The following is a 17504-nucleotide window of genomic DNA, read 5'->3' as shown; positions in this document are numbered from 1 at the left end:
AGAAATTGTCTTGGGCTACATATAAAATACATAATTGAGTTGATGTATATAAGTGACAAAACATTTTTTTAATATATTTTTTATTGAAAGTTAAAAAACAGCATCAAATACATAAAGCTAGTGGGATATTTGACCTTGGTTTTGTGATACTAATGCATCAGTCTCTGGTTCAGTGGCTGCAATTTTCAGTGAGCTCTCAAGGTATTCATCAAAGGTTTTTATTGAAATATTACTCTTTCCGTGAATCATCCTTGAAAACAGTTGTTCACAAATGTTTGTACTGCCAGAAAGCAAGGACATGAATAAGGCATGACTGTGGAACATGGGATATCTTTCTCTGCTAAAAAAGGTCTTACAGAAAGTGTCATGTCTCTAGTGAAGAGACATGATAAAATTTTTTTGAGTCAAATGTCTGACTGCAGCTCTACACATTCCATGTGAAAATGTGCAGGCAGTGTATTTATTCGTACTGAAAATGGAGTTGCAGATATACAAAAAAAGAATTGATTATTTTTTTTGAAATCTTGAAATCTATTCTCAAATTCCTTTACCAAAGCTGAAAGCACAGCTGCATATTTTTAACTGTTCATAAGACTGCGTTTAGCCAACCCAACAAAATGCATGAAATTATTTGTCATAATTTGAGCTTGCCATACTTTAAGTTTCATTTTGAACTGTGTTACAGCTTGAAACATAGCACAGATAAGTTGATTTTCACACAGAAGACACATGTTTAACTCATTTATATGAGTGGTCAAATCCACCAAAAATTCTAAAACTGTGAGCACTTTTCATCTTCAACTTCTGGCACAAATTTTCCTTTTGATTCCATAAACGACGTGGTTTAATTTAACAAATCATAAAATCTTTTCAGCACTTAACCCCAACTTAGCCACCTTCTTTCCGAAAAGTAAACGATATCCTTATTATCAGCACACACACTTTTAAGGAACTCCTGGAACTGGCGATGATTTCAGTCCATTGAACTTTACGAAATTCACAGCTCTGATGATGATTTGCATGGCATTATATATTTTTATGGCTTTCACATATAATTTTTCTTGATGCAGTGATATTTCATCAAACATGAGCTACCAGTGGCAACTGCATCATCTTCTATTAATTTTATAAAGTTCCTCTTTTTTACCAACCATCACTGGGTCACCATGGAATCACAGAATCACCAAGGTTAGAAAAGATCTCTAAGATCATCCATTAGCTATACCTGATATGTTGAAAAGGACTAAAGAAAATTGCTTTAATGTAATTTTTACTGCTTTATAGATATCCAGAGATTTAGTTGTGTCTTTCAGTGGCACCAAAGCAGCCATTTCTTCAGCGACATTATATTTGTTATCAATACATCTAATGAAAATGGCAAGTTAAGCCATGTCTGTAACATCAGTACTTCCGTCTATCACCAAAGCACAGCATTTGAAATTAGCAGCTCTACTCTCCAAATTTCTTTCAGTTTTTTTTTGTTTCTTCAGTTCACCTGACTACAGTCAGGTGAGAAGAAAAATCCAATTTTTTATCAGGACTGTATGGGAACTGCTGAGTCACAGCCTGAACCACTGATTGATCACCTGAGACAACACTGAGTCAACCATGGGAGCACAGGTGAAGGCAATTCAGCTGTGTGACTGAAGGGGAGGAGCCTGGCTGCACCTCTCCTAGACCCCATTTAAGTGGGGAAGGACCTCTTGCTGGTGGATCTTTCTTCTGTGAATCTGGAATCTTCTATAGGGTAAGTAATCTTTTTCTCTTTATACCTTTTTATTGTGCTGGTCTTCCCATTGTGTTGGTCTGTCTAGTTGTTACAAGGATGTGTTATGGCTGCATCACTTCCTAAACATCACTGAATAAACTCAGTAAGTGGTTTTAGTATTTTTGCAGTCAGATTTGTCATTGCATAACTAGCTTGTATAGTAGAGTCTGTTTGAGTTTTGTTTTTTTTTTTTTTTCTTTTTTTTTAAGAGCTTTTACTGAGATGACAGGCTTTTTTTTTCAGTTCCGCTACTTTGTCTTTATGAAGCATTCCTTGATAAGTATTGGATGTGGCAGCATGAGTGAAGGGAAGGAGCCTGAGGTTGAGCCACCACCATGATGGCACAGGGTAGGGCTGACTGTGTTGCAAACTGTGCTGGGTCGCATGTGGCCTGTGGGTCTCAGGTTGGACATGGTGTAACTCAAAGCATTACAGAATCTAGGCCTGCCAGCATCGAGCTCCAGCTCAGAGCAAGCTGGCAAGGAGACTGCTTCTTGCTGCAGTCCATATGTGTGAGTAGGACAAGCTTTCTGTTTTTGCCTCCTGCCCTCATCCTTTCCCCCTGCATGAGCCTTTAGCAGTCTTAAAATATTTTGAGAAACCTTTGTTTTTACCAAGGATCAATGCCATGGCTTGCTCACAGCTATTCATGCATTATCGATGAGGCAGCAGGAGTGATGGCTGTCACCCAGAAGCAGAGCTGGTCTGTGAAAGTATCCTCTGAAAAAGCAGATCTTGGAAAGGATTTTAATTTAGAAAGAAAAACAAGTGAGAAAAGGGCTAGTTAAGCCCATAGTTTAGTGGCAGAGATTTCAGGTCTCCTGACTGCCAGGTAATAATGCCTAGTTCTGAAATATGTTTGAGGTGTGTACGTGGCTTAGCAAGCACATTGAGACATGGCATGCAGGAAGCAGGATGTCAATGTCTTTAGTTGGAAAAGGACTCTTCTCCTGAGCGCTTGTGCTTCTGCCTAAATGCAACCTGATGTAAATTCTAGGCTCACTTCTTCTTCACATGAAACAGAAGTAATCCAAAGCAGGGTATGTTCCCATAGAGAAAGATAAGTACACTATAAATCAGCAGGTGATAATTATTTTGAGTGGCAGGACTGAGCATTATGGCCAGGTATGACTAGCGTGCAGCAGATTTTGGCAGAGAGGCAATAGGTACTGATGCTGGCAGAGGAGAGAACCTCATTTAAGTGGGTGTGTAAGCCAGTGGAGTTGGCCCCATCTACACAAAAGCTAAATTTTGCTCATGTTCTGAGGAAACCTCTCTTCCAAAGTAAACCAGGGTTTGAGATGGAAGCAAGGTCATAAATGGTCGTTAAAGTGAGATGCTGTCCGGCCAAGTTCTTGTAAGACAAAGTGAAATAAGGCTTTGTGTTGTGAGCCCAGATGGAAGGTCCTCTGCGAAGGAGGACCAACAAAACTGTGGTATGAATGGATGCTACTGAAGAAGGGCTGAAAAACATCCAGTTCCCTCTGCACCCATTTCAGGAAGCTTACTGTGAAATTAAATTTAGCTGACAAGGTTTGAAGAACATAAAGGACATGGAATTTCTCAATGAGGATGTATTTGAAAACTGTTTCCTCTGATGTAGTTCCACAGTGTAAAAAAGGCCTTACTGGGATTTCCTGTATGCTAATGCCATCCTTTGACAGCTCATTTATCTCATCTTTCCTGGATGATCTTACACAGGCACACACGAAATAGCTAAGTAGAAAAAAAGCATCGTGAGGGTTAGTGTTTTTATTGTAAATATGAACATAGCCTGAAAGTCTATGTGTCACTGAATCTTGTTCAAAGCACTGAGTCACCCTGTTGTGTTTACCCATGCATAACCATAAAACCATACAGACATTTTGCCCCCACCCCTGTGTGTGTGGTTCGGAGCCGTGCCCACGCAATGCTTTGTGACCTCCTGATATCCTACCATCTGGCAAGACTTTCTGAAGTTACTGTAGAAAAAGAGATCTGGGTACCTCATGGATGGTGGAGCCTCTACAGCAACAGGGTTAATCCATAGCTCTCACTTCCTGACTGTGTTTCGTAGCTAAGGATCAGACTTCTCAAAGACATCATTTGAACAGAGCCGAGGAGTTGAAGGCTAGAAAAGCATGTCAGATCTGTGCCTGTGTCATGAATTTTTGTTTGTCTGCAATGACTTTGCCAAGCTGAGAATAGATCTGTGTGTAGCACCCTGCTGTTTCCTGAGCATTTTCTGCTGCACAAGCCCTTCTGCTAGGAGATGTGGAAAGGAACTTTAGGCAAATATTCTGGTGTCCCTACTCTCATGCCCCAGTCTTACAGGAATTCTTCAGAACTAGAAAGAGCGTGACAGACATCTTATCCTATTGGCATGCTTTTGCTCATGAAGTAAAACTCATCAGATATATCCTACAGATGAAGTCCAGGCACAAAATCTCTATTCCACTGACATCCTTAAGAGTTTCCTCAATATTTTAAAAGGACTTGGGCTTAATTCTCTCTGATTAAGTTTTGGCTTCGTTATTGTACTGGCTTTAGCTGGAGTTAATTATACTAACCTGTGTAGTGCTATGCTTTGGATCTGTGACTCACTGATGTTTTCCCTGTTGCTGAGCAGTGCTAGACAGTGTCTCTGTGTCTCACAGTGCCCCACCAGCAAGAAGCTGCCAAGGACACAGCAGAACAGATGACTCCAAACAGATATCCTATACCACATAATGTGGAGCATAGCAATAAAACCTGGGGCAAAGAGGAGGAGGAGGGGGTTGTTTAGGATTATGGCATTTCTCTTTGCAAGGAAGAATTCTATGTGATGAGCACCATTTTTCATGAAACCCGCCTGCTGATGGAAAGTATTGAGAGGGTTCTTTATTTTAATTTAGTTGCATGCAGTTTTTGTTATATCTATTGATCTTTAACTCTTTCCCATTCTCTTTTTTCCATTCCACCATTTTTGGGAGCTAAGAGTGAGTGGCTGAGTAGCTGCCAGCTGAGTTCATCAACAACAGTTGGCATCTGCTGTGGGCTAATTACACCCACTGGTTGTGGGGATGGGGTAGCTGTACAACTGATCTTTCCAAGAACTCATGGCTATTTTTCAAGAGGAAAGAAAGAGGATGAGCTGAGGGGAGTGCTGGGATGAGGTGCTGGTTAGTGCTGATTCCAGTTGTTATTGTTTCCTACATTTCTGGTACCTAAGGATTTGTGATTGTTTTGGATCAGTTTCTGTGTGCATGCAACAAAGACAAGCTTTTCTACTGTAGTAAAAGGGAGTACTGTATCAATCTGGATAGCTCTGTGATGGGGTAACATGCATACTGGGGAAAAACTGAGAGCAACAGTAGTACGAAGTTCCTGTATACCCCAAAGCTGTTTCCTGCACTTGCACGAAGTTGGGCCCCTACTCTTGCCTCCTGGTTTCCTGATCATAGAAAAATCATAGAATGGCTTGGGTTGGAAGGGACCTCAAGGATCATCAAGATCCTGCCACAGGCAGGGCTGATAGCCTGGTCTGGTATTACATATTGGAGGCTGCTCAGGGCCCCATCCAACCTGGCCTTGAACACCTCCAGGGACGGGGCATCCACAGCCTCTCTGGGCAGCTCTTCCAGCACCTCACCACTCTCATAGCAAAGAACTGCCCCTCGATGTCCAAATTGAATCTTCCCTCCTTTAGTCATCTTATTACAGCTCATAACGACCTCGGTATAGATTATTGCTAATATGTAGCCTGATCTGCAGGTCAGGACTGTCCTCAGTCCTTGAGCTATTGCACATTCCAATTCCTGCTTCACGCAGCCCATTCTGCCTGCTCCCATTTGCTTTGCCTCAGCTTGGCTGCCAGGCGGAGCCATCGGTTTCAGCAGTCTGGTGTCTGTGTGGGTGGCAAATGCACTGCAGTTGTGGTGGGCTTCTAGGCTTGCCCACCCAGAAAGGTCTGTATTTCTGTATCATGAGTGCTGAAGAGGAGACCCTGTCAGTTCCTCAATGTATGAGGGCTGATAGTGAAGTCTCCTATTTTTGTAAGCTGGCCTATGATGTCAGGGGTGGATGTTGGTATGGCAGTAGGGGTTGAACCTTCCCCGACAATATTTTGTTACATGATGTTGTTGTTGTGTGACAGATGGCAGCAGAGGGGCAGTCTGACAGAATGGCATCTGACATGGACACGTATCTGAAGCAGATGTTTGTTTCTGAATTCCTTTATGTGGAAAAAATGGCACCCACTGATATCCATTGATACCAGCTGAATGTTTCTGGAGACCAAACGGTGAATGTGTGCACAGTGAAGCAGTGGGCATTGCATTTCAGCAGTGACATCATATCAGCTGTGAAACACTGGGACAACTGGGCTGCTGCAGGTGTTTTGAGTTCAGCATGCAGCCTCTTGCTCACTGCAAGCACAAATGCACAGCTAATGTGGTGATTACGTTGGAAAAAAGTGTTTTGTAGCTGAGAATTTTCTCTATCAAATAGTGTTATTTTACTCTTAGCATCTGGTTTAATTTTTATAGGAATAAATAGGAGGCATTACTTTTGCAGTATATGCACATATGTTTAACACAAGTGTGTGTTGTCATTCTTTACAGTGCCCTAGCAATGGTGACCTATAAACAACTAGCATATTCTCCTTTGTGATTGTTGTTTCCCATTAATGGTGGTCTGAAGATTTCTTTTCCTCTTGCTGGCTCCCCACAGAGCTATGTGGAAGTTGTATTTTTATTTTTGTACTTTCAGGACTTTATTAATGTCCCCTTCTGTGCCTGTAGGAAACGTAGTGATAAATGTCAGACCGTATTTCTGACTAAGCCTTTTTAAAAATTATTATTTCCAAGTTCATGACTCTGAAAAAAGATTCTCCTAATATTGTGGAATAGATAAAATAGTCATATAAATGGTTAATAACTCCAAGTATCTAGACTGGTTAAGGTGGCAGCTGGTGTAGCAGAACTTGACCTGTTTCAGCCTTCATGGTATTTTTGCCCTGGGTAGCAAGCAAAAGTAAAAGTAATTTAGTTAAATCATATTGCTCCCCCCCTTTGCCTTGTAGACCTTGAACTACAAAATGTGACCAAATAAATGAAAGGGAGAGGCTCTAAACAAGAATCTGTTAAAACAGTGACCTTATGCTTTAGTGGTATTCAGGTGGGTTTAAGAACTCAAACTGGTTTCTGAGGTGTTTCTGCCCTGTGCAGAGAGCAGGCTGTTGGCAGTTACCATGGATTCAAAGGCTTTCCTCATAGTCACCAATAGCAATCTGAGGAGTTACCCAGTATAAATCTGTGGAAAACTATGATGCAGAAAGTTGGTCATTTTGCAGACTTATTTTAATGCACTCAGTGTCTTTTGTCAGGTTATCTACCTTAATATTGAGCTCCTGCCATGTGAGGGCCTGCAGTGCACAGCCAGCTGGAGATTCCCCAGCAGAATGTTTTCTCATTCAAAAGTACCAATTTGTCAGAGGTTGAGAGAAGTTTTAGACTGGGAAGAACCAAAACTTCAGATATCCCCTAGCAAAAACAAAACAACAACAAAAAAACCCTAAAAACCAACAGGAAAGCTCTCAAAACCTGGCAGCCTTCTGAAAACAGGAAAGTAGAGAACACCCTTCTAATTTTAACTTCAGTTAAATTTGTCAGACGGTTTTAAAATTCCAACTTAGAGTAGCTTGGCCTGGGCTTTTTTATAAGGGAGTTGTTTTGCGATGTTTATTTTACTGAATTTTGTTTGACTTTTTTATTTTCTGTGATTTAAATCAGAGGGTTTTTTGGCATATAGACAATATGAAGATTCTGGAGGTTTGTTATATCAAGTAGAGTTATGTCTCTGCCTTACTGAAAGAGGAATAGCCATCCAAAGGAGGAATGGAGGACAAAAATGAAGGACAAAGGACCTCTAGTTGGCCTTCCTCTAGAGGAACGCTTCCTTTGAGACAGGCATTGCTCCTCCAGATAACAAGAAAAAGTGGAGAAGGAGTAAGTAGCTGTTAAGGACCACAGCCTCCCTTAGCCAGGAAATCTGCATCTGGGTGTTGCAGCTGAAGGACCATCTCTTCTGGCTGTAGTAGTTCTTAAAACAAGATTCACCTGTGGTATTTTTCTTGCTACCTGGGACCTTCTTTTCGTATGTAACCTTTTGTTTCAGCTCAAGAGTGAGTTCCTTATCATACATTTGTCCTATAGCTAATATTTTCTTCAAATCTTCCAGCTATGACCTTAGGTATTCTCTGTAGTCATCATAAAGCAAAAATGATGATCTATTTCTTATCCAGCTGTCTGCTTTATAGGAAATGAGTGTGCCTGTAATTGGGCATGAAGTATTTTAAATTGGGCCATCAAATAGAGTGCATCTGTTGTTCTTATTGTTATTCATTACTCATCAGAGCCACTGATGTTGTTTTTTCATTAATTTTTCTATTAACTTTCTCCATCAATGTGATTAAAGATTCATTAATCTGAAGCAAAGAGTAAAACAACCTGCTGCCACCCTGCATGCTAGAGATCACATCAAAACCATCCTGCATATAACATTAGGCGAGAACTAATTCAGCCTTATAAAAAACAAGACATCTCTGAAAACAGATATGTTACCAAAGGATTAGCTGTTCAAATGGTCAAGTCAAACAAGTCATAATCAGGGTTATCTTTACACCTCCTCCTCTTCTCACTTCTGCCATCTCTGATTTCATAGTTCTTTAGATGGCAGTTTAACTTAGTACCAATTATCTACTTATTTAATTTGTCTGTGTAATTGGCAGACATTTCCAACTTGGATAATTTTTATGTGCTGTGTATTTAATGTAGCTGAAGGTGGTTTTTTGTTTTACTCCCTCTTGTTACAGTGAGTATTCCTGACACGTCTTTTTGGATGCTATAATCAATGTTGCTTTTAAATGTTTGAGAAATACTGTTTTTTAGCAACTTGCAAAGAATGGGAAATTGATGGAAACTCAAGTGAGAATGCTTTCAGCCATTGTATTCATGTGTATGTAGTGACTGTAAATTTTAGGAACCCATTAGTAAGTCTAGTTTCACTGGTATTACTATTACTGCACAAACAGCATTGATGCTTTTTCCTCAACGTAAGACAGTTTTCTAAGAAAACTGCTACTGACTATCCTCCTGTTTAAGGCACTCTAACCAAAGGTAATACAGCATTATCAGGCAATATTCTTCAAAAGTGAATTCTGGTCTTGCAATTCAATGTTGAGTTCAGCTCATGTTTAAACTTGTCTTTCTCAAAATCCTCTGCAGTCATCTCTATCAAGCTAATTTCACCTCAGTGCTTTGAGGGAAGCTGATTAAGGGTTGGATGTGCTTTGTCTGAGGGCCTGCTGGTGCTCACTGAGTTCCATACAGGAATTTGGGCAGGGATGCTAAACTTGGTTCAGAGGGCTGCTACCTAGAATGGTAATGTTAATGCTAACAGCATTCTCCTGTTGGAACTTACAGACAGAAAAGAGCACAAACTGGTACTACATGGTTGGAAATTGATCAGTGAATGAGTTGTGGGGTGCCTGGGATTCCACTGAAGCACCTGAGAATAGTGATTTCAGTCTGTGTGAGTGTCCTTCTTGAAAACAGGAACTTCCAGGTCCTGTGGTTGGTACCAGCCCTTTTGAAACACTTGAACAGATGAAATGACAGAAGAAATGTTAGATCATTAGGCAGAAATAACTTGGACGAAAGCAAGATATATATGTATAGTTGCATATTCTGCAAACTACGTCTAGTTTCACCCTTATAGAAGCCCATGTCTGTGATCCCGATCTCCAATGAAACTTCAGTTATTGTTTTCTTTATATTGTTTTTGTCAACTGGATTTGGAGAGAATTCTCTGCCCCCTTCTCTTCGGAGGGGCCTTTAGAGTCTGTAATTCTATATTTAATTCAGTTATTGGGAGAGGTAAGTGAGGGAGCTTGTTTTGTCTGCCACTTTTTGTTCCCAGGTATGTTGATTGTCCGTATTCAATTTTGCAGAAAGAAGAATGCTGTTGTCCTCCAGGCATGGCTGGATAGAGCAGTCTTCTAGTCAGGCAATTAAAAAATACCTTCTCTGAGTGTTGATGCAGCCTTATGACTGGCTGGGCAGTAATATGGCAGTAACAGACTGTTTTATACAGATGAATAAGTGAGACTTATGCATGCCCTTTGTTCCTCGTTCTTGATAGAGGATATGTATGATAGCGGTCCAACAACTTTGAGGTGACAGGTCCTGCATGAGAAAATTCTTAAATGGGCCTGATATTTAGACATGAAAGGTTATGACATTTTAGAGACAGACCTGTCTGGAAATCAAATAAACCAGGTCATACAAAATGACTTCAATGCCAGCAAAAAAACTTCAGCTGCGTGAATCTCAGATACTTGAAAGGCTGTTATAACCAGTAGTTGTAAGCCGGCGTTGACTGAGATTATGTTCTTATCAGTTTGTTGGATATTTTTCAAATGTTGATCTTGTAAGATCCTCTGCATAAGTGCTTCAAGTGAGGTCCAGGTTTGGATTTCTATATGTAAATCTTCATTTAAACTTTTTGAGAAAAGCATGAGCCACGTTTACTGGCAATGCTCAGTTCCACTTTGTACAGACTACTTGAGGTAGTGAAGCACAGCAGACTTGGAGGAAGTGTGAATAGATCTGTCTTATTTGGTGCTTACTACTTACAGCGATGGAGAACAATTGTCTAGAAGCTCTTAATTTCACTATAACTGAGTGCTGGAAGAAAAGATACTGACTAGCTCTGAAGTGGAAATACCAGAAAAGTTGGTTTTATACGTATCCATTTACAGTTTTACTTCATCTAAAGTCTGTGGGTATATTTGGTGCACAAGCACAGCACGTCATAGCACTGTGTTAAATTGGAAAGAATGGTTTAAGGCATAGCATCAAGGAGATGAAACGCAAACAAAACTGTTTGCAGCTCTGAGGAAGCAACTAACACTTGGATGATGAAAAGTGAAAGCACGGATTTTAAAAGGAAATATCGCAGTCGATAGAGATATTGGTTCCCCTGGAGACAAATCAGAAGGAGTTATCTGTATTGCCCTTCAGAGATGATGCCTTTTTAGTCTATCTTGAGGAAAACGCGCTATTTGAAAATAAGATGTCCAGCTGTGACTCTTTTAGCAAGACTGTTCTCTAGAAATGTGCTGTCTAAATTCTGGCTGGACCATTTAAGTCTTGCTGCTTGTTTTTCTTTAATTTATTCTAACTGCATAAACACTATGTGGTACAGACAGCTGCAATGGAATTTGACATGCAGCCCTGCAAGGAAGGAGTCCATCTCGAGGAGCAGAGGCAGGAAGGGCAGCTCAGTCCATTGCTAGAGATAGATTAATAAGGGGTGAGGTATGGGGTGAAGCCTGAAAGCTAATGCTGACTAGAAATGGTTTCCCCGTCAGATTTAAGAGCTTTGAAGTTAGCATCCAATTGTTAGCACGCATAACTTTGTTGGGATTGATTGCTTTTCTACGTGGAGCTGCAAATGAAAAAATGCTGGGACCTGACATTGCTGTGTTTTAACAGACAGTGAAAGAAGACCTTGAAAATGCTGCATCTTTCACGTTCATAAGCTCACTTCTACTCCCCCGTGTTTATCCATCCCCCTCCCCCCTTAGGGTTTTAGCAATCAGATGCCTAAACAAACTTGTAATTTGTAAGTGCAGGGTAAATTACCTATTTCACACGAGGAACACAGAAGGGCTCATGAATTCACAGAGATTATTTTTGTAATTTCCTCAATTGAAAGCAAATTGATGAAATGGTTTGCCCAACTCATTAATTAAGTGAACTGACCCCTGAAGGTTAATGTAGAGCTTCTGAAAGTGTCAGAGCAAAGAAAAAGGGAAGACAGTATCAGAGCAGCTATGACACGTGCAACAAATTACTGCCTTGGTGCACAGACAGCTGTGGGATGGGATTCAGACCTCTGTTTTTCCAGCACTTCCTGAATTCCAAAATAGCTTGTGCTCCAAATCATACCCTTGGTGAGAGTAAGCAGCTCCTTTCACCTATTCTCAAAAGAGCCACAGGCCTGAAAACTGAGAAGTGATGTTCGTTACATGCAGGGCAATGCATCATTCAGTGGAAGAAAAGAAAAACAAACCACATGTAAAATAGTAGCTGTTAACTATGTGTGGTTAACGGGTCAACTGCAGCCTACAAGGAGTCTTTTTCCTCTCAGATGTATCACTTTTGCAGTGGTGCAGTTCTGCTATTTGCATGTACTTGAACGGTTCTTCTGAATAAGGAGTAGCAAGCTGGTGCTGCTAGTATCATTTGCCACATGGATATTTTATGATGTGCCTAACAATATTTTTTCTACTTAGTAGTTATTTCATGCGACTTGAAGTTGTCTGACTCATCTGGCCCAAGGCAGCGATCACCTGCCACTCAAGTGGGAAGCTCTTTAGCAGAGAAGACACCATCCACTCGTTTCTATAGTCTTGCAGTCCCTAAACTACTTCTCAATCTTCCATACCACAGGAAGAAAGAGTCGAGAGAGTTATCTGCTGAGATACAGCAGCTGCTTAAATAGTTGCTGGCTCGATCGGGTTTGCAGAGACAAGGGGGTAGCGTAGGAGCAGGGACAAGCAGCCAGGAGAAAGGAGGTGGCAACGTCTCCAGCTGTTTGAAGAATTTCTGCCATCAAGCATGTAACTGAGGTCTGCAGATAGGCTTTGTAAAGTGCACTTCATGTTGATTTCTGTTTCACTTAGGCTTATGTTCAGTGTCGACAACAAGCTGTTCTGTAGTAGCTCTTGTTATTTTCCCAGACAGCACCCTTAGGACTGTGTAAATGGCAGCAACAGGAAAAAAAATATTGAGAACATCATTATTCTCTAAGTGAGTTTCTGTTGTTGTTACAGAACATGGAGAGACTGGAGCACTGGGACTCATAAAAGTGTCTTTGATTATTAGTTCTTACAATTTAATCTTTTTTGTTATGTTGGGAATGAGCTGGGATCCTGAATGAAACATGCACTTAAGTTGATGGTATTTCCTCGAGTTTATGGAACACATGCTACCATATGATGAACTGATATAATATGTTTATTTTGAGTGCTCAAAAAGATAGAAATCCTCACTTATTCCGCTCTTAAATAAATAAAATTAGTTTAGAACGAAATTTGTAATGTTCATGGTTAGAAAAAACTTTGAGGGAAAGAGATTTCTTTATTTTCTAATTCAAACCATTGAGAAAATGATCTTTTTGAAATTTAGGAATATACTGGCATCCTCTTTCAAGAAAAATCCAAGTGTAGAAATACCTTTTCAATGAGTCAGCCTGCCTGTATTTCCAGATGTCACAGCTACAGTCTAAGATAGCTTGAGATGATGTACTTATGGGCCTGTATTACTGATAGTGTGACTGTAATTGACTTCAAAATTTTATTTCCTGCTTGCAAAGGATTTAGGTAACAATGCTGAGCAAGACACCAAACTTCTTGCAAGCAAATGAAGTGAATTCTGAGAGGCAAGGGAACTACCTTGTGTTGGGTGAGACTGGACCTGCATGGGTACCCCACACTGTCCATAACGCCTCTAAACACCAGATGACACTCCAGGCTCTAAGTAAAGATTGGGAGAGTACAACATGAATCATAACTGGGCTGCAGCCTTCACTCCTGATTAGCAGCACCTTCCTGTTTTTCAGCCTAGTGGGAGAGTATGTAGTTGAGTTGCATCACCTTTTGTGTTGGGTTTCCGTGGCTTAGTGCTAGGGTTAGCCCACTAATAAACAGGTTTTTCACTTCCTAAGGATTACCAGGTCTTTTTTAATGCAGTGCATTGAAAATGCATCACGAGTTTCTCCTGTGCCCTTTGCATGTCTTAGAGCATCTTGTATCTGATTGATATGAGTGAATCTGTTAAAGCATGTACTTGGAGATATAGTTAAGTAGTTACACATTCTGAGGCTGGTCAGGTTGGACAGATGCTCTTAGGGCCTACCACCACAAGGTGCTGTAAACACCACCAAAAGGCTGACCTACAGACATGTAGGAGTCAAGCTTTGCATGGTAAGATGGTCAGGAGACCAAAGTGCTGGGACTCTTTAAGCCCCTGGCCAACACTCTGTGCCAGAGCAAAGTATTCTTCCTATTTTCAGTATAATGTTCTTATACACTATTTTTAAAACCATTGAATAAAAGCATAAATGTTTAAGTTTTGTCTTCACTAAGTTCAAATTTTTGTGAGATGATTTTGGAATCAAGATACAGAAGTGTCTAATAACCTTCTTTTCCTTCCTGTTAAAATGCAGTCCTATGTTTTGAAGACAAAGGATTCAGCATCTCGCCTTTTACTCAAAATAGCAATACTGATCACCATTCTGCGACCTCTGGGTATTAAACTAGGCACCCACTTCTGGTTTGATGGTGGAATACTGTGTTTCTGTGTACAGTAATAAATGCTGAACTAGTGTTCTTTGCAGTGTCACTTCTGAGAATCCTATGACTGCTACAACAACTCCAAATACTGTGCTAGTCTCTCAGGTAATCATCTTCTCCTTTGTATCATGTGCTGGGTTACTTTTTAATTAGAAAAAATGCTATTTCTTATAAGCAAGAGGCTTCTGTCATTAGCATCATGTATCTGTCATTGGTCCCAGATTAATTTCAGATTAATTTATAAGCTGAAGCTGGAGCTGTCTCATGAGCAAATTTAGGTTTTTCCCCTGTCATCATGAAAGATGTAAAACACTTTCAGGAAAGTCTCACTTTGAGGTGGGCATTAATACTGGTGATTTCTGCTGCTAATCCCTTGTGATGCCATGAGATCAGATTTCAATGTGCTTAAGTAAGAGCTCATTCACTCTTTCAGGTTCTGACACTACACAATGGGAATGCAGGTTCTGCTTGTTCTTTTTCCTTTATGGATACCTTAAGCTGAACCTCACCATGTCTTTTGCTTTCTGTGCTGTTCTGCTGCTGCCCTTGGTCTCCTGCTGTTTTTTTTTTTTTTCCAGGTTGCAAGCTGTTATGGATCTACCTCAGCTTGCTTCCTCCCAGTTTCTAGACTGTTTAGATGTAAACAGGAGACATCTACCCCATTTTTCTGTATGGTCTTACCTTTCCGTGGCAGAATCTACTACCCTGCTTTGTTCCAAGTTCATGTGCAGTTATGATACCAGCAGCATGCTTTGCTCAGAACCAAAATTAAGTCAAAATATTGGGTCGGTGTATCTGAGAAAGGTGACTGTTGTTCCTCAGCCATCTGACCATGCTTGTACCTTCCTGTCTCCCAGGAAACTCAAGTGGAACGAGGTTAAGCTGCAGTGGGAAATCGCCTTCCTTGTATAAGATGGAAGCTGTTATGCTATGATTAAAACTACTGTACTACCTGTTCAAAATGTAAACCAGTGTACTTTGTATGCAGCTCATGTTCTTTGACATGATCTTCTTTTATCCTTTTCTTGAGATATTGTCTTCAGACATTGGGTTTCCTTTGCATCACTTGGCATCAATAAATCTGCAGCTCTGAATAATTTTATTACTTATTACTATGCATTAATGCTAATGAATTATGTAATTTCTATGCCATTATTTGTTGTTGTTCTTCATTAAAATTGAGACACGATGTATTGGTGCTTGAAAAATATCCTGTTACTTCTTAGAACTTGAACTGCATTTTGTTTCTGTGTTTAGATCTTTAGCTTTCTTTGATTTATAAGGTTCATCTGATGGTACATTTTCTATATCTCTGAGAGACTAAGACCCCTTTTGTTTGGAACATTTACAGATTATGAAACATTTCAGATGTTGTCGAGACTTCCCCAATGCATTTCCATCAACTCCAGTGAGGAAATAAAGCAGTAATTCTCAGGAATAGTTTTTGGAGTCATTCAGTAGACGTATTTAGAGAGTGTCTTGTAGGCACCTGGAAGCCGGGAAATTATCACATAAGATTTTAGAGGATTCATTTATTTAAAAAACCTTTGAATCAACCAAGTTCTTTCATCTCAGGATTGTCCTCTGTTATTCTGTTCAGATGCCTTGTTTTCTTGCTTGCAGCATATCATGGGATATACTAATAGCTTTTTGCTTATTCAGGAAACAGGATCTTAAGTCAAACATCAGTTATCTGGCACTTCTTGTCATGTGTGACCCTTCTTATATCATGAACACATTTGGTTTATGGCCTGCATTTATCACAAGAGGCCTTTATTCTGCATTTACAGTGGTACGAAGGAAGGGAATGAATCTATGTGCATATAAAATGACTTAATAACTACAGTCATACTAGTCTGAAACAATAAGGATACATTATTTTTGGTGGGAGGTAGGAAGAAATAAATTCCTCTGCCACTGTAATAGGTTTCTTGATTTGTTTTGTTGTTTCTTAGTGTCCTTCATAACTATATCATTTGAACAATATTGCTAGTAAGAAATCAGCATGCTCTGACAATTACCAAAATAGGAAATCCTGTTAGATTTGTTGTGTTGGTAGTCGTAAACAGAGTGAAACGCTATCCGTAAATGCAAGAAAACACTGCCATGAAAAGCCTGGCTACTTAAGTTTCCATGCAATTTCAGTTGATAATGCCACTTCAATAGGTATTAGACTTGAAAATGAGTAATTTGGGCAAGGGAGATGAAGTCAATAGAATTTAGTAGGTTATAAGGTTATGTGGGACTTGCATAATTTGTCTGGCAAGGTCTGTTGTCATATAATCCAATGCACAAGGGATTTCCTTAAACGAATTTAAATGATCTTCAACTTGACAAATCTTTTATTTTAAGAAGATTAATTACTCCCTCAACAGTCAGGCCTCCATAAATGCATTTCTACCTGTGATCCTAGAGAGCAGTGAGTTTGAGTTTAGGACAGATATCTTTTATTCCAGATGATTCCAGCGTAGCTTTAAACAGTCGGTTTCTTCCCATATCCAAAGCAATAAGATAGCATTAGGTACTGGGACAGGGATCTGGAACATGAGTTTTGAACTGCCTCTTGGCTGCCTTTTCCTCCCAGCTAGGGTCTGCAAGGGTCTCTTCCTCAGGACTTGGCATTTGGACTTCCTTCCAAATTTGCAGCTCACCATGCTGTGCATCCTAATACCTGACCCCTTTCCACTTCACCTGAACTAGCTGTATGCCTCCTTGATGTTTCTACCAGGCTATTTATCTCTGAGGACACGTCGGTCAGTTTCAACTAACCTCTTGTAGAGGTTAGAACTACGAGTTCTTTTTATTAAAGCTAATGTTGTACTCCTGAGTACAGAGCTGGAAACAAAGTTATGGAAGAAATTAAAAAAAAAAAACTTATTAATATTCTATGACATCTCAATGTTCTGTGAAAACAGCTGATAGATCTCTTTCTTAGTGATGCCAGCATCCTATTTTTTTTTTAATTTGGAGTCTGAGGAAGTAATTAACCATGTAAGTTGGTCTTCTATTAGTTCTCTTAACTACCATCTGGGTGAAGCTCCCAGATGTCAACCCTAAACCAACTGAATATCTAATATCTTTGCCTACGAGAGCAGAAACCTGAACTCTCACTTCTCCTTTTTCAAGACAACTCACTTTCTGGTTCCTTTATGAATCCGTTCACTTCTCTTTTTCCTTGTGTTTTCATCCAACAGAAGTATAGTTCAATTGACTTTATACTGTGGATTGATTATGACAGCTTGCCTCTTCCCCTCGTTGTCTCAGGAGTAGGATTTTCTTGTTTATTTCTCGGTTAATCAGTCTCTTTTTCCATATCTTCATACAACATATATATTTTAATTTTTTTTACGTGTTTAA

The 17504-nt window shown here is 39.9% G+C and overlaps 1 protein-coding gene across 2 annotated transcripts in view; it reads left to right on the top strand.

The window, feature by feature from the left end:
* The first annotated feature begins 603 nt into the window (after positions 1–603).
* Positions 604–17504, top strand: part of STAC (SH3 and cysteine rich domain) — a 254281-nt gene continuing 237380 nt past the window's right edge. For both annotated transcript variants that reach the window (XM_090142344.1, XM_090142342.1), the window contains exon 1: positions 604–1747. The gene's annotated coding sequence lies outside the window, so the exon portion shown is untranslated. The remainder of the gene's footprint in view (positions 1748–17504) is intronic.

The sequence above is a fragment of the Phasianus colchicus genome, chromosome 6 (assembly GCF_987193195.1).
Source record: "Phasianus colchicus chromosome 6, bPhaCol1.hap1.1, whole genome shotgun sequence".
Classification (NCBI taxonomy): domain Eukaryota; kingdom Metazoa; phylum Chordata; class Aves; order Galliformes; family Phasianidae; genus Phasianus; species Phasianus colchicus.
Note: the sequence above shows the minus strand (reverse complement) of the source record. Positions and strands in the feature narration are given on the sequence as shown.